The 17,551-nt window shown below is 70.0% G+C and overlaps 1 long non-coding RNA gene across 1 annotated transcript; it reads right to left on the bottom strand.

Moving 5' to 3' along the window:
* Positions 1-53: 53 nt before the first annotated feature.
* Positions 54-8,313, bottom strand: LOC115902078. The gene is made up of 3 exons (XR_004060595.1): positions 8,269-8,313; positions 7,395-7,499; positions 54-86 (listed from the first exon to the last, which is right to left on the bottom strand). It is a non-coding gene; the product is annotated as an uncharacterized LOC115902078 (long non-coding RNA).
* Between the last annotated feature and the right edge of the window lie 9,238 nt (positions 8,314-17,551).

Raw genomic sequence — 17,551 nt, 5'->3', positions numbered from 1 at the left:
GGGCCGGTGCCACCTCAGGTGTGCCAGGTGTGCCAGGTGCTGCTGCCGAAGGGACCCTTGGGAGGGGTGTCACTGCTCTCCGCCTGCTGCGAGGGGTGTGCCAGTTGGTGCTGCCACAGGGGACCAGGACACCCATGCTGGGAAGGGCCGGTGCCACCTCGGGTGTGCCAGGTGCTGCTGCCAAAGGGACCCTTGGGAGGGGACACCCAGTGCCACCTCCTCAATGCCAGGTGTGCCAGGTGCTGCTGCCCAGGACCAGGACACCCAGTGCCACCTCCTCAATGCCAGGTGTGCCAGGTGCTGCTGCCCGGGACCAGGACACCCAGTGCCACCCCCTCAATGCCAGGTGTGCCAGGTGCTGCTGCCGAAGGGACCCTTGGGAGGGGACACCCAGTGCCACCTCCTCAATGCCAGGTGTGCCAGGTGCTGCTGCCCGGGACCAGGACACCCAGTGCCACCCCCTCAATGCCAGGTGTGCCAGGTGCTGCTGCCCGGGACCAGGACACCCAGTGCCACCTCCTCAATGCCACGTGTGCCAGGTGCTGCTGCCCAGGACCAGGACACCCAGTGCCACCTCGGGTGTGCCAGGTGTGACAGGTGCTTCCTGCTGAGGGGACCCTGGGACCAGGACAGCCAGTCCCACCCCGTGCATGCCAGGTGTGCCAGGTGCTGCTGCCTGCCAAAGGGACCCTGGGACCAGGACGGGTGTCACAGCAGCCAGCACACATGGGTGTGACACCGTTGGGACCAGGACAGGTGTCAGAGCAGCCCCAGGGCCGGGAGACATGGCTGTGACACCCTCATGAGCAGGACATGCTGCTGTGTCACCCTGAGGAGCAGGACACTCCACCATGGCAGTCTCAGGACCAAACACACAGGTGTGTGTGTGACACGTGTGTGACACACGTGTGTATGTGACAAATGTGTGTGACACGTGTGTGACAGGTGTGTGTGAGAGAGAGAGACAGGTGCATGTGACAGGTGTGTGTGTGTGTGTGCCCAGCCCAGCCCAGCCCAGCTCAGCCCAGCTCAGCCCAGCCCAGCTCAGCTCAGCCCAGCCCAGCCCAGCCCAGCTCAGCCCAGCTCAGCCCAGCCCAGCCCAGCCCAGCTCAGCCCAGCTCAGCCCAGCCCAGCTCAGCCCAGCCCAGCCCAGCCCAGCCCAGCCCAGCTCAGCCCAGCCCAGCCCAGCTCAGCCCAGCTCAGCTCAGCCCAGCCCAGCTCAGCTCAGCCCAGCCCAGCCCAGCCCAGCCCAGCCCAGCCCAGCCCAGCTCAGCTCAGCCCAGCTCAGCTCAGCCCAGCCCAGCCCAGCCCAGCCCAGCCCAGCCCAGCCCAGCTCAGCTCAGCCCAGCTCAGCTCAGCCCAGCTCAGCCCAGCCCAGCCCAGCCCAGCCCAGCCCAGCCCAGCCCAGCCCAGCTCAGCTCAGCCCAGCTCAGCTCAGCCCAGCCCAGCCCAGCCCAGCTCAGCCCAGCTCAGCTCAGCCCAGCCCAGCCCAGCCCAGCCCAGCTCAGCTCAGCCCAGCCCAGCCCAGCCCAGCCCAGCCCAGCTCAGCCCAGCCCAGCCCAGCCCAGCCCAGCCCAGCCCTGGCCCTGAGCACTCCGGACAGACCCTGGAGCTGCTGCCACTCCTTCCTGGTGGCCCTGGTGTCCTCCCACAGCACAGGAGGGTGCTGGGGTGGCACGGTGGGCAGCCAGGGTGGCACAGGGTGATGCCGGGTGGCATGGCATGATGCCAGGGTGGCACGGTGTGGAGCCAGGGCATGATGCCAGAGTGGCACAGCACAATGCCGGGGTGGCACAGGGTGATGCCGGGTGGCATGGCGTGATGCCAATGTGGCACGGTGGGCAGTGGACCCTTCCTGCCTGTCCCCAGTGAACTACAGGTGCCACAGTGTCCCGTTTGGTGACAGGGCCAGGGGGGGACACGTCCAGCTGGGACCTTGGCGTGAGCTCACAGTGCTGCCCAGGCCAGGACAGGTCCCAAACCAGGACAGGTCCCAAACCAGGACGGATCCCAAACCAGGACAGGGCTCAGACCAGGACAGGTCCTAAACCAGGACAGGTCCCAGACCAGGACAGGTCCCAGACCAGGACAGGGCCCAGACCAGGACAGGGCCCAGACCAGGACAGGTCCCAAACCAGGACAGGTCCCAAACCAGGACAGGGCTCAGACCAGGACAGGTCCCAGACCAGGACGGCTCCCAGACCAGGACAGGTCCCAGACCAGGACAGGTCCCAGACCAGGACAGGTCCCAGACCAGGACGGCTCCCAGACCAGGACAGGTCCCAGACCAGGACAGGTCCCAGACCAGGACAGGTCCCAGACCAGGACAGGTCCCAGACCAGGACGGCTCCCAGACCAGGACAGGTCCCAGACCAGGACAGGGCTCAGACCAGGACAGGGCTCAGACCAGGACAGGTCCCAGACCAGGACAGGGCTCAGACCAGGACAGGTCCCAGACCAGGACGGCTCCCAGACCAGGACAGGGCCCAGACCAGGACAGGTCCCAGACCAGGACAGGTCCTAAACCAGGACAGGTCCCAGACCAGGACAGGTCCCAGACCAGGACAGGTCCTAAACCAGGACAGGTCCCAGACCAGGACGGCTCCCAGACCAGGACAGGTCCCAGACCAGGACAGGGCCCAGACCAGGACAGGTCCCAGACCAGGACAGGGCCCAGACCAGGACGGCTCCCAGACCAGGACAGGTCCCAAACCAGGACAGGTCCCAGACCAGGACAGGTCCCAGACCAGGACAGGGCCCAGACCAGGACGGCTCCCAGACCAGGACAGGTCCCAGACCAGGACAGGTCCCAGACCAGGACAGGGCCCAGACCAGGACAGGGCTCAGACCAGGACAGGGCTCATACCAGGACAGGTCCTAAACCAGGACGGCTCCCAGACCAGGACAGGTCCCAGACCAGGACAGGTCCTAAACCAGGACAGGTCCCAGACCAGGACAGGTCCCAGACCAGGACAGGTCCTAAACCAGGACAGGTCCCAGACCAGGACGGCTCCCAGACCAGGACAGGTCCCAGACCAGGACAGGGCCCAGACCAGGACAGGGCCCAGACCAGGACGGCTCCCAGACCAGGACAGGTCCCAGACCAGGACAGGTCCTAAACCAGGACAGGTCCCAGACCAGGACGGCTCCCAGACCAGGACAGGTCCCAGACCAGGACAGGTCCCAGACCAGGACAGGTCCCAGACCAGGACAGGGCTCAGACCAGGACAGGTCCCAGACCAGGACAGGGCTCAGACCAGGACAGGTCCCAGACCAGGACAGGTCCCAGACCAGGACAGGGCTCAGACCAGGACAGGTCCCAGACCAGGACAGGTCCCAGACCAGGACAGGTCCCAGACCAGGACAGGTCCCAGACCAGGACACCGCCGCATCCCCTGTCCCTGAGGCCCCCGGGTGCCGCTCCCGATGCCGCCGAGGGGTCCCGGTGCCCCTGGCCCCGCTCCCGCCTCTGCCCCGGCCGCATCCGTGCCGAGAACAATGCGGGGGCCGGGGGCAGGAAACGGCAGGAAACGGGAAGGAGCCGGGGCAGCACTCGGGGCTGGGGACACTCGGGGTGGCTGCGGACTCTGGGGGGCTGTGGGGCCCAGGGATGCTGTGGGGTTTAGGGATGCTGTGGGGTTTGGGGCACTGTGGGGTTCAGGCAGGCTCTGGGGTTTAGGGATGCTGTGGGGTTTGGGGCGCTGTGGGGTTCAGAGGGCTGTGGGGTTCGGGGGGCTGTGGGGTTCAGGCAGGCTCTGGGGTTTAGGGATGCTGTGGGGTTGGGGCGCTGTGGGGTTCAGGGATGCTGTGGGGTTCAGAGGGCTGTGGGGTTCAGGGGGCTGTGGGGTTCAGGGGCTGTGGGGTTCAGAGGTGCTGTGGGGTTCAGGGGCTGTGGGGTTCAGGGCACTGTGGGGTTCAGGGGGCTGTGGGGTTCAGGGGCTGTGGGGTTCAGGCAGGCTGTGGGGTTTAGGGATGCTGTGGGGTTCAGGGGGCACTGTGGGGTTCAGGCAGGCTGTGGGGTTCGGGGATGCTGTGGGGGTCAGGGATGTTGTGGGGGTTCAGGGATGCTCTGGGGTTCAGGGGCTGTGGGGTTCAGGGGGCTGTGGGGTTCAGGGATGCTGTGGGGTTCAGGGGCTGTCGGGGTTTGAGGGGCTGTGGGGTTTAGGGGCACTCTGGGGTTCAGGGCGCTGTGGGGTTCAGGGGGCTCTGGGGTTCAGGCAGGCTCTGGGGTTTAGGGGCTCTGGGGTTCAGGGGCTGTGGGGTTCAGGGGGCTGTGGGGTTCAGGGGGCTGTGGGGTTCAGGGGGCTGTGGGGTTCAGGCAGGCTGTGGGGTTTAGGGATGCTGTGGGGTTCAGAGGGCTGTGGGGTTCAGGGATGCTGTGGGGTTTAGGGGCGCTCTGGGGTTCAGGGCGCTGTGGGGTTCAGGGGGCTGTGGGGTTCAGGGGGCTCTGGGCTACAGGCAGGCTCTGGGGTGTCTGCGGCGCGTGGGGTCGGCGGACGCCTGTGGGGTTCAGGGGGCTCATGGGGTTTGCCCGCGCTCTGGGGTTCAGCGGCGCTGTGTCAGCTGGGCGCTGTGGGGTTCAGGGGGCTGTGGGGTTCAGGGGGCTGCAGGAGCTCAGCCCAGCCCTTGGCTGGGACAGGCCCAGGGGGCTCAGGCACTGTGGGGCGCTGGGCACAGCTGGCACAGGACAGGCACTGTGTCCCCTGCCAGGACAGGGACACACGGCCACCCTGCCCACCCTGCATGGCCCCATCCGTGCCACCCTGCCAACCCCCACTGCCAGCCCTGCACAGCTGCCCTGGCCAGCCTGGCACCCAGCACCCCAACCTGGGCCAGGACCAGAGCCCAGCGCACCAGGAGCCACCCGTGGTGGCCTGTCCCCTCCTGTCCCTGTCCCTGTCCCGCCCTGTCCCTGTCCCCTCCTGTCCCTGTCCCTGTCCCCTCCCTGTCCCTGTCCCTGTCCCCTCCCTGTCCCCTCCCGGCCCTGCTGTCCCTTCCTGCCCCCCCAGCCGGTGTTTCCTGCAGCTCCCGCCCCAGGATCAGGCTCTGCCTTTCTGCTGCTCCCTCCCCTGGGCTGGGCCCCGCCAAGGAGGCTGCTCTGCATGGCCTGAGCCCTCCCCGCCGTCCTGGGGACACCAAGTGACACTGGGGACACTCCCCGTGCCCTCCCCGCTGCCCTGGGGACACCAAGTGACAATGGGGACACTCCCCGAGGGCATGACAGGGTCAGCACTTGGGGCTGGGGACTCCTGTGCCCACCCCAGCCCGGGGAAGGTGCCCCTGTCACCCCCTGACAGGGGTGTCCCTCTGCCAGGCACAGCTGGCACTGGGGACGCTGGTCCTGGAGCCATGGCATGGCTGGGCACTGCATGGCACCGCATGGCACAGCGCAGCACAGGGCAGCCTGGCACAGCCCAGCACGGCCCGGCATAGCTCACCCACACCGTGACACCCGTCCCCACAGGGCTGTGCCCAGCCAGGCCCCTGTGCCCTCTCACAGCACTGACCGGGGCAAGGCCCCTCGGGCACTGCCTGCCCACCTGGGCACAGGTGCTGGGCACCCCCAGGGCCAGCCTGGTGCCCACGGCAGTGCCAGCTGCCCTCAGCCTGCCCCAGTGCCCCTGGCACAGCAGGCTCTCCTCAGGGAGGAGATTTTTAGTGGCTGATATCTGCAGGGGCTGCCCTGGCACTGGCTGGGGCTGGCTGTGCCAGCTCTGCTCTGCTGGCACTGGAGCTGCTGGCACGAGTACCAGCACCGGTACCGGCACCAGCTCTGGCACCAGCACTGGCACCAGCACCAGCTTTGGACCAGCACCAACACCAGCACCAACTTTGGTACCAGCTTTGGTACCAGCACCAGCTCTGGCACCAGCACCAGCTTTGGCACCAGCTCTGGCACCAGCACCAGCTTTGGCACCAGCCCCAGCACCGACACCAGCACCAGCCCCAGCACCAGCCCTGGCACAGCGTGGCACTGTCAGAGCACACAGGGACGGGCACTGCCCCGGCTCTGGGCAGGATGTGCCCGCTGCCCTGGCACTGCTGCCATCCCTCTGTCGTGCCGGGGTCCTGGGGCCGTGCTGGTCGAGCCCCGCCGGCCGAGCCCCGCTCCGCGCCCCCGCCCCGAGCCCCGCCGCCCCGCCCGCCGCCCCCGCCCCGCCCCCCCCGCCCCGCCCGGCGCCCCGCCCCGCCCCCGTTTCCCGCCCAGTGCTCTCCCGTTGCTCCCGTGCCAGCATTGATCTCCGGCAGCGCCTCCCCCGGCCCGCACGTTCCTCCCGGCCCGGGGGTGACCCGGCCAGCCCCGCACAGCCCCGCCCCGGGTGACACTGTGACACACAGCTGTGCCCCTGGCACCAGCATGGCACAGATCAGGGACAGTGAGGACAGGCATGGCAGGAATCAGGGATCAGGGATCAGGGACCTCAGGACGGGCAGCTCAGACCTGAAGCATCCCCAGCACAGGATGAGCCCTTTCAGCTGCCAGAAACTTCTCCAAAAAGGATTCGCGACCTTCTAACGATGGAGAGGCCTCAGCTCTGTTTGTCCCCCAGGCCCTGCTTGTTCCCCTGTCCCCCCTCACCCTGGGCCTGTTTGTCACCCCTCTGTCCCCTCCCCCACCCTGGGCCTGTTTGTCACCCCTCTGTCCCCCCCCCACCCTGGGCGTGTTTGTCACCCCTCTGTCCCCCCTCACCCTGGATGTGTTTGTCACCCCTCTGTCCCCCCCTCACCCTGGGCCTGTTTGTCACCCCTCTGTCCCCTCCCCACCCTGGGCCTGTTTGTCACCCCTCCGTCCCTCCCATGGGAATGAGGGGACACTGTCTGAGCCTGGGAGAGCCCAAGGGCTCCTTCCCTCCGGGCCCTCAGCGCAGAGGAACGGCTCCTCCGCTCACAGCGCATCCATCGTGGCACCAGCCACGTGCCACCCGGGCACCCGCAGGGAGGTGGCTCCCCGCTGGCACTGGGACACACCATGGCCTGGAAGGGACGATCCACGAGTGTCCTCAGCCCTGGGCCCTGTCCCAGCACACCGTGGCTCCCAGCTGACCCCAGTGGGCACCGTGCCCGTGGCCCAGGGAGTGCTGGGTGGGCATCACCCGCGGGCAGGAGCTGGGGGGACCCTCAGGGGGCTCTGCTACCCGGGTGGGGGACCCGGGTCAGAGCCACCCAGGCAGGGAGGGAATGCCCGGCGGAGCAGAGCCACACGGGGTGGCACAGTGCCCCCGGGCACAGGAGGGCACAGGAGGGGAGGGACAGCCCTGGGGGCTGCTCTGCCTCAGCACCCTGGCACACGGGGCAGCCAGGCCAGCCCGTGGCACGCCAGGAGCTGTCTGTCACCAGCGCAGCCCCTGCGGGGACACCCAGTGCCCCCAGCTGGCACCGTGCCCGTGGCTCACCTGGGCATGCTTGCGCTTCCTCCCGGGCCGCCCGGCCTTCCTCATGGGCGTGCCTGGCTCCTGCTTCTCCTCCTTGCTCGGGGTCTCCTCAGGCTCCTCTTCCCCCTGCCAGCCAGACACAGACAGGATGGTGGTTACAGCCCCGGGCTGGGCACGGGGGCACGGGCACCGCGGGCACCGCTGGGGACGGGCACCTGCCCAGGGGGAGCATCGTGGCATGGCCAGGCTGGCAGCACCAGGGCACTCGGGAGGGGGACAGTGGCTCCTGCCACACTTGGGCCGTGGCACAGCCCCAGCGGGTGACCCTCCTGCCCTGTGCTGGCTCAGGCCACGCGCCACTGCTGCCACCCACCAGACCCTGCACCACGGAACGCAGCAGGGTGACCCTCGTGCCCTGTGCCACCGTGCCACGGCTGCCACCCACCAGACCCTGCACCACGGAACGCAGCAGGGTGACCCTCGTGCCCTGTGCCACCGTGCCACGGCTGCCACCCACCAGACCCTGCACCACGGAACGCAGCAGGGCCCTGTGGGCACCCCACAGCACGGGCCTGCATTCAGCCATGAGTCTCCCCGGGGACGAGGGCCAGCAGCAGGAGCTGGGCACCCCTGGAGGGGGCAGTGCCTGCTTTGGGGTGCCCGCTGTGCCCCAAGGAGCAGCTGGCAGCGCCCCGTGCCCTGTCCCTGTCCCTGTGGCCCGGCCCGGCGCTGGCAGCACGCACGTGCCGGCATGGCGGCGCGGCAGGAACGGGCCCGGGGAGTGACCCTGTCCCTGCGCCCCACAGCCGCCAGCACCGGGGCCCGGCCCCGCCCCGGGCACTGCGGGCACACGGCGGGCACAGGGCGGGCACGGGGGGCGCGGGGTGGCATTCACCTGAGCCCCGGCACTGCCGGCGGCGGCAGCAGCCGAGCAGGAAGAGGCCGCGGAGGGGGAGCGGGAAGGAGGAGAGGCCGGCGGGGGCTGGTGAGGGAGAGGCCAGGGAGGGGATGGGGCTGGCAGGCAGACAGCGGCCGCAGGAGCTGCAGCAGCACGGCCCCGCACGCCGGGGCTGCCACACTGCTGCTGTGTGCCCCCGAGATGGGCAGCTGTGCCCCAGCGCTGCCCTGTGCCCCCAGTGCTGCCACACTGCTGCTGTGTGCCCCGACACTGCCACATCCCTGCCCTGTGCCCCCAGTGCTGCCACACTGCTGCTGTGTGCCCCCGAGATGGGCAGCTGTGCCCCAGCGCTACCCTGTGCCCCCAGTGCTGCCACACTGCTGCTGTGTGCCCCCGACACTGCCCCATCCCTGCCCGGTGCCCCCAGTGCTGCCACACTGCTGCTGTGTGCCCCCGAGATGGGCAGCTGTGCCCCCAGCGCTACCCTCTGCCCCCAGTGCTGCCACACTGCCGCTGTGTGCCCCTGAGATGGGCAGCTGTGCCCCAGCGCTACCCTGTGCCCCCAGTGCTGCCACACTGCTGCTGTGTGCCCCTGACACTGCCCCATCCCTGCCCGGTGCCCCCAGTGCTGCCACACTGCTGCTGTGTGCCCCTGACACTGCCCCATCCCTGCCCTGTGCCCCCAGTGCTGCCACACTCCTGCCCGGTGCTCCCAGGGCTGCCACATCCCTGCTCAGTGCCCCCAGTGCTGCCACACTGCTCCTGTGTGCCCCTGACACTGCCACATCCATGCCTGGTGCCCCCAGTGCTGCCCCATCCCTGCCCTGTGCCCCGAGTTGGAACATCCCTGGGGTCCATCACTCCCAGGGCACTGGGACACACTGTGCCCCGTGGCTCTGGTGCCCCGTGGCTCTGGTGCCCCATGGCTGCGGTGCCCCACTGCCACAGTGCCCCACTGCCACAGTGCCCCACTGCCACAGTGCACCCACTGCCGTGGTGCCCGCAACCATGGTGCCCAATCCAGCTCCCTCTGTGCCACCCACCCACACTCAGCTGCCCACCCCGTGCCCGTCGCTGCCCTGCCTGGTCTCGGTGCCCGTGGGACGCACTGGGGCCACGTGCAGCTCCGTCCCAGGCCCATGGTGTCCCCCCAGAACCGTGCTTGTCCCTGCCCTGCTCGCCTGCCTGTGGGGCTGAGCAGCCTCCAGGCCCTGCAGGGACCCCTCAGCCCTGTGCAGGGATCCCCCAGCCCTATAGGGACCCCCCAGCCCTATAGGGACCCCCCAGCTCCTGCACAGACTCCCTCAGCCCTGCAGGGACCCCCCCAGCCCTCTGCAGGGACTCCCCAGCCCTATGGGGACCCCCCAGCCCTGGCACCTGCTGGCACCACCAGCACTGAATGATGACAGAGACACCGCAGCACGCAGGGACCCCCCAGCCCTGCAGGGAACCCCCAGCCCTGCACAGACCCCTCAGCCCTGTGCAGGGACCCCCGCTCAGGACCCCCCAGCCCTGTGCGGACCCCCCAGCCCTGTGAGGACCCCTCAGCCCTATGGGGACCCCCAGCCCTGTGCAGGGACCCCCCAGCTCTGTGGGGACCCCCAGCCCTGTGCAGGGACCCCCAGCTCTGTAGGGACCCCCCAGCCCTGTGCAGGGACCCCCCAGCCCTATGGGGACCCCCGAGCCCTGGCACCTGCTGGCACTGCCAGCACTGAATGAGGACAGAGACACGGCAGCCTCGGCCAGGCCGGGCCCCACTGCACGTGGCCTCCTGCTGGAAGGTTTTGGGACGGCTCCAAGGACCATGTCAGGATCCCAGATCCAGCAGCATCCGGTGCACAAGTGCCTGAGGGGATTCTGGGGGGTCCCTGCCCCCCCTTCCCCTGTGCCTCGCTGTGCTGCGAGGCCAGGGCAGCACCCAGGGGTGCAGGGCAGCACCCAGGGGTGCATGCCAGCCCCAGGGAAACCCTGGCACCTGTGCCAGTGCCCCTGTGCTACCCTGGCTGCTGGCACTGCCCCAGCCAGCTGTCCCTCCCTGGCCTCATCCAGGCCCCGGCAGCATTTCGTGGATGTACGTGAAAGATTTGGGGGTGCCAGGAGAGGATGCAGCTGGGGGGCACCCAGAGAGGCCAGGGGGGTCCAGGGTGAAAAGCTGGAGGGGCAGGGCTGGCTGAGGGCTGCCAGGGTGGGGGCACAGCAGGGTCCCTGCAGTGGAACCAGGGAATGCCCCCAGCACCTGGCAGGACCAGGAACCCTCCCGGGGGCACAGCCGGGACCCCAAAAGCAGGGCAGGAGTGGGGGTGCAGCCCGGGCAGCAGCAGGGCTGGCACAGGGGGCTCTGCCGGTGCCGCAGCCCCTCGGTGCCCGCCTCATGCCGCCGGCAGCTGAGTCATCGCCGCCCATCCATCCATCACCGTGCTGTCCCCGGGGCGCGGGGCTCCGGGCACGTCCCGGTGCCGCTCCTGCTCCGCTGCCAAGCAACAGCCCGGGGGGAACGGCGGCCGGGCTGCGGCATGACGCAGTGCTGGCTGTGCCGCCAGCCCCGATCCGCGGTACCGGCCCTGCTCCCCGGTACTGCCAGCACAGCCCCGATCCGCGGTACCGACAGCACAGCCCCGATCCGCGGTACCGGCAGCACGGCCCCGATCCGCGGTACCGGCCCTGCTCCCTGGTACCGGCCCCGCTCCCCGGTACTGCCAGCACAGCCCCGATCCGCGGTACCGGCAGCACAGCCCTGCTCCGCTGGTACCGGCCCGCTCCCCGGTACTGCCAGCACAGCCCCGATCCGCGGTACCGGCCCTGCTCCCTGGTACCGGCCCCGCTCCCCGGTACCGCCCGCTCCACCCAGTACTGCCGCACACCCGTCCGCGGTACCGGCCCGCGCCCCGATACCGCAGTACAGCCCCGCTCCCCGGTACCGGCCCTGCTCCCGGTACTGCCAGCACAGCCCGCCCGCGGTCCGGGAGGGCAGCGGCTGTGCAGACGCCCGCCCGGGCGGGGCTCGGCCCGCCCGAGCCACCGGCACCCGCCCCGGCCCGGGCGGCCGCCGCGCTCGGCCGGTACCGGCAGCAGCACGCCCCGGCACCACCGTGACCTCGGCCCCAGCGGCCGCCCGGGAGGCGACGCCGCATCCCGCGGTCAGCCCGATCAGCGGTACCGGCGCCGCTGCCAGCGCCGGCACTGTACGGCCCCGGGCACCGGGCTGCAGCGGGCACTGCCCCGGTTCTGCTCTGTGCCCGGGGGCACCGAGCTGCAGCGGGCACTGCCCCATTCCTGGGGGCACCAGGCTGCAGCGGGCACTGCCCCGGTTCTGCTCTGTGCCCATGGGTACCGGGCTGCAGCGGGCACTGCCCGGTTCTGCTGTGCGGGGGCACCGGGCTGCAGCGGGCACTGCCCCGGTTCTGCTCTGTGCCCATGGGTACGGGCTGCAGCCGGCACTGCCCGGTTCTGCTCTGTGCCCAGGGTACCGGGCTGCAGCGGCACTGCCCCGGTTCTGCTCTGTGCCCGGGGGCACCGGGCTGCAGCGGGCACTGCCCCGGTTCTGCTCTGTGCCCGGGGCACCGGCGCTGCGGCGGCACTGCCCCGTTCTGCTCTGTGCCCGGGGGCACCGGGCTGCAGCGGGCACTGCCCCGGTTCTGCTCTGTGCCCGGGGGCACCGGGCTGCAGCGGGCACTGCCCCGGTTCTGCCCTGTGCCCATGGGCACCGGGCTGCAGCGGGCACTGCCCCGGTTCTGCTCTGTGCCCGCGGGCACCGGGCTGCAGCGGGCACTGCCCCGGTTCTGCCCTGTGCCCGGGGCACCGGGCTGCAGCGGGCACTGCCCCGGTTCTGCCCTGTGCCCGCGGGGGCGCGGCACGGCTGCTCGGCCTGCGGGCACTGCCCGGTTCTGCCCTGTGCCGGGGCACCGGGCTGCAGCGGGCACTGCCCCGGTTCTGCTCTGTGCCCGGGGCCACCGGGCTGCAGTGGGCACTGCCCCATTCCTGGGGGCACCGGGCTGCCGCAGGCACTGCCCTGGTTCTGCTCTGTGCCCATGAGTACCGGGCTGCAGCAGGCACTGCCCTGCTCCCATGGGTACCGAGCTGCAGTGGGCACTGCCCCAGCCCTGCCCTGTGCCCCCCGTGCCCCCAGAACTGACCCAAAGCTCGGGGGCTGCCCATCCACCCCGCTCCTGGCTCCTGCCGGCAGCACTGCAGGGCAAGACCGACCGGGCCCGGGGTACCCCTGCCCCCGGCTGTGCCAAAAACGTGCCAGGCACATCCCAGGGACACAGGGACATCCCAGGGACACACGGGGACATCCCAGGGACACACAGAGACACCTCAGGGGACACACGGACACATTCCAGGGGACACACGGGGATATCCCATGGGATACATGGACATATCCTATGGGACACATGGATACATCCCAGAGGACATACGGACACATCCCAGGGACACATGGACACATCCCATGGACACACGGGCACACAGACACACAGGCTGTCTAGGGGACAGCCTAGGACATCCTAAGGGACTCACAGCCACATCCCATGGGACACACGGACACATCCCACCAGACACACGGCCACACAGCCACACGGCCACAGCCCATGGGACACACGGACACATCGCAGGGGACACACAGGCACATCCCAGGGGACACACGGGCACACAGCCATACCCCAGGGGACACACGGGCACATCCCAGGGGACACAGGTACATCCCAGGGGACACATAGGTACATCCCAGCAGACACACAGGCACATCCCAGCAGACACATGGCCACACGGCCACATCACACGGCCACAGCCCATGGGACACACGGCCCAGCCCCTCGGGTCGCCGGGACCAATGGCTGCAGGATGGGGAGCAGCACCGTGTGACACAGCGTGACCCAGGCGGCCAGCAGGAACCGGGATGTGACCCTGACCTGGCCGTGCCCGCGGTGGGACGGTCACAGAACCGGGATGTGACCCTGACCTGGCCGTGCCCGCAGTGGGACGGTCACAGACCCGGGATGTGACCCTGACCTGGCCATGCCCGCAGTGGGACGGTCACAGAACCGGGATGTGACCCTGACCCGGCCGTGACCGCAGTGGGACGGTCACAGAACCGGGATGTGACCCTGACCCGGCCGTGCCCGCAGTGGGACGGTCACAGGAACCGGGATGTGACCCCGACCGGCCGTGCCTGCGGTGGGACGGTCACAGAACCGGGATGTGACCCTGACCCGGCTGTGCCCGCGGTGGGACGGTCACAGAACCAGGATGTGACCCTGACCTGGCTGTGCCCACGGTGGGACGGTCACAGAACCGGGATGTGACCCTGACCCGGCCGTGACTGCGGTGGGACGGTCACAGAACCGGGATGTGACCCTGACCTGGCCGTGCCCGCAGTGGGACGGTCACAGAACCGGATGTGACCCTGACCCGGTGGACGGTCACAGAACCAGGATGTGACCCTGACCCGGCTGTGCCCGCGGTGGGACGGTCACAGAACCAGGATGTGACCCTGACCTGGCTGTGCCCGCGGTGGGACGGTCACAGGAACCAGGATGTGACCCTGACCTGGCTGTGCCCACAGTGGGACGGTGTCCAGGTGTCCAGCTGGCCGCAGCCCGGTGCCCACGCCTTGGCCAGCCCTGCCCTGCTGGACACTGCCCTGCAGGAAGAGCCACGGCCTTGCCAGCCCTGGCACTGGGAGCGGTCACCATGGCCAGGCAGGTACTTGGTGTCCCTCCTGAGCTGGTGTCACACATGGAGGAGGTGCAGGGACCCCCGGAACAGGCGGGACCCCCGAGGGGGGAGCAGGGGTGGCACAAGGGTTACAGACCACCCGTGCATCCCACCTGGCACCGGGCATGAACCCAGCACAGACTCTGGGGCCAGGACACCCCCATCCTGGGGACACCCCCATCCTGGGGACACAGCCCTCCTGGGGGACACAGCCTGCTGGGGACACAGCCCTCCTGGGGACACCCCCATCCTGGGGACACCCCCATCCTGGGGGACACAGTCCCCCTGGGGGACACAGCCTGCTGGGGACACAGCCCTCCTGGGGACACCCCCATCCTGGGGGACACAGCCCTCCTGGGGGACACCCCCATCCTGGGGACACCCCCATCCTGGGGACATCCCTATCCTGGGGGACACAGCCCTGCTGGGGACACAGCCCTGCTGGGGACACTCCCATCCTGGGGGACACCCCCATCCTGGGCACACCCCCATCCTGGGGACACCCCCATCCTGGGCACACCCCCATCCTGGGCACACCCCCACCGTGCCAGCCGCCTTGGCCCGGCTCTCCCCGCAGCCGGGAGGTGACAGCAGGTCTGTGTCCCCATCCCCTCCCCGCGCTGCCCAGCGCCAGGAATAGCTCAATCCGCGCTAATCCCGCCCGCCCGCGGCTCGGGCCTCTCCCGCTTCCCCCGTCCCCTCCGCCCTGCGGCACCGGGGCCCCGCCCCCTTCTCCCGCCGGCCGGGAAGGAGCCGAGCCCCGGAGCGCCCCGGCCGCGCTCCCCCGGGATGTGCCGGTACCCCGGGATGTGCCGGTATCCCGGGATGTGCCGGTATCCTCGGATGTGCCAGTCCCCCGGGATGTGCCGGTACCCCGGGACGTGCCGGTACCCGGGATGTGCCGGTATCTCTGGGATGTGCCAGTCCCCCGGGATGTGCCAGTACCCGGGATGTGCCGGTACCCCGGGATGTGCCGTCCCCGGGATGTGCCGGTACCCATGCGCCCCGGGATGTGCCGGTACCCCGGGATGTGCGGTATCCCGGATGTGCGGTATCCTGGGATGTGCCAGTCCCCCGGGATGTGCCAGTCCCCGGGATGTGCCGGTATCCCGGGATGTGCCGGTATCTCCGGGATGTGCCAGTCCCCCGGGATGTGCCAGTCCCGGGATGGCGGTACCCGGGATGGCCGTCCCCGGAGCCGGTACCCCGGATGTGCCGTACCCCGGGATGGCCGGTATCCCCAGGAGTGCTGGATCCCGGGATGGCCGGTACCCGGGATGGGCCGTACCCGGGAGGCGGTAACCGGGATGGGGTGGGAGGCGGTACACCCGGATGGCGGGCGGGATGGCGGTCCGGATGGCCGGTACGGGAGGGACCCGGATGTGCGTCCCATGTCCCCCCCAGGATGTGCCAGTCCCGGGATGTGCCGGTATCTCTGGGATGTGCCGGTACAGGATGTGCGGTCCGGGATGCCGGTACCCGACCGTACTCTGGGATGGCGGCCCCGGAGCCCGGCAATGTGCGTACCCGGGATGTCCGGTACTCTGGGGGCCGGTGGGCGGGTGGGCTGGGCGGGCTGTGCCCTCCCCGGATGTGCCAGTTCCCGGGATGTGCCGGTCCTGGGAGCGGCCCGGGAGCGGTCCCCGGGATGTGCGGCGGGTCTGGGGTGTGCGGCACCCGGGATGTCGTCCAGTCAGTATGGGTGCGGGGGGCATGTGCCAGGGGGGGGGCGTACCAGGGCGGGGGTACCTAGGGGTGCTCGCTGGGCGCTGGGGCGGGGTCGAGGGGGGCAGGGGCCGGGGCGCGTGCACGGTGGGGCGGGGTGGGTGCGGGGTGCACCGCATGGGGTGCTGCTGGTGTGGGCGGGAGTGGGGGCACAGGGGGCCCCACCGGGCCGCCCCAGCCCGGCAATGGGACCCCACAGCGCGGGCGGGCGGGCAGCTGGGCGGGCTGGGCTGGGCTGGGCTCCTGCCCCGCCAGTGCCCCGCACGGTGCCTGAGAACGGCCCGGCCCGGCCGGGGTGCGGGTGCGGGTCAGGGTCAGGGGCACAGGGGATGAGGGTCAGGGGTGTGGGTCAGGGGGCACAGGCGGTGTGGGTCAGGGATACAGGGTCGGGGGGAACAGGGGTACGGGGTGAGGGTGAGGGGTGCAGGGTGCACAGGGGGGTGTACGGTGTGGGTCAGGGTGTGTGGTGAGGGGTGCACAGCATGGGGTGCAGCGTGTGGAGCGGTGTGGGGCACAGGGGCACGGTGTGAGGCATGCGGACCCCACAGGGGTGCAGCTGTGGGGCACAGTGTCCAGTTGTGGGGCACAGAGTCCATGGTGTGGGGTGCAGGGTGTGGGGCACAGTGCCCATGGTGTGGGGCACAGTGTCCATGTGTGGAGTGCAGTTGTGGGGCACAGTGTCAGTGTGGGGCACAGTGTCTATGTGTGGGGTGCAGGGTGTGGGGCACAGTGCCCATAGTGTGGGGCACAGTGTCCATGGTGTGGGGTGCAGGTGTGGGGCACAGTGCCCATAGTGTGGGGCACAGTGTCCATGTGTGGGGTGCAGTTGTGGGGCACAGTGCCCATGGCATGGGGCACAGTGCCCACGGTGTGGGGCGCAGGGTGTGGGTCAAGGGCGCGGGGCACAGGGCGCACACTGTGGTGCAGGGCACCCAGCACCCGATGCTCAGTGTGGGGTGCCCTTTGCACAGCATGGGGTGCCCGGTTTCGGGGTGCATCGTGCACCTTGTGAGCAGTGCGGGGTACAAGGGGTGCAGGGTGCATTTTGTAGGGTGCAGGGGCAGCAGGGCTGGGGGGTGCAGGGTGTTGGGCACAAGGTGTGGGGTGTGTGGGGTGCAGGACACGCTGCAGGGGCACAGGGCATGGTTAGGGGTGCAGGGTGTGTGGGGTGCAGGATGCACTGCAGGGGCACAGGGCAGGGTTTGGGGTGCCTGGGGCACACTGTGGGGTGCAGGGGGCACACTGTGGGGTACCAGGTACAGGGCAGGGTTTGGGGTGCCGGGGGCACACTGTGGGGTGCAGGGGGCACACTGTGGGGTGCCAGGCACAGGGCAGGGTTTGGGGTGCAGGGGGCACACTGTGGGGTGCCAGGCACAGGGTCTGCACGGTGCAGGATGTGCAGGGTGCTGGCAGTGAGGGGCTGGCAGGGCCATCACCTGCAGGGTTCTGGGGTGCCAAGGGTGCAGGACTGGGGTGCCCGGTGCTGCCTGGGGGCCTGGGGGATGCAGGGTGTGGGTGCCGGCTGCAGGGAGCTGGGGGTCGCTGGCTGTGGGGTCCGGGGGGTGCTGGCTGTGCGGGATGGGGTGCGGGGTCCTGGGTGCGGGGTCCCGGGTGCGGGGTGCTGCCTGCGGGTCCGGGGGCCGCATGCGGGGGGCCGGGGAGGAGGCGCCAGCCGGCACCTGTTGCTATGGCAAACGCTGCATTCGCCATGGCCGGGGCTGCTGTTGCCTTTGGCACCGGAGCTGCAATTTGTTTCTAGAGCTTTCCAGCCGCAGCCGTTCCCAGCGGCGGGCGGGGGGCTCGGGCGGGGGGGCGGGGGGGCCGGGGCGGGCAGGACGCC

Source organism: Camarhynchus parvulus, chromosome 3, assembly GCF_901933205.1.
Source record: "Camarhynchus parvulus chromosome 3, STF_HiC, whole genome shotgun sequence".
Classification (NCBI taxonomy): Eukaryota; Metazoa; Chordata; class Aves; order Passeriformes; family Thraupidae; genus Camarhynchus; species Camarhynchus parvulus.
This window is presented reverse-complemented; position numbering and strand designations above follow the sequence as displayed.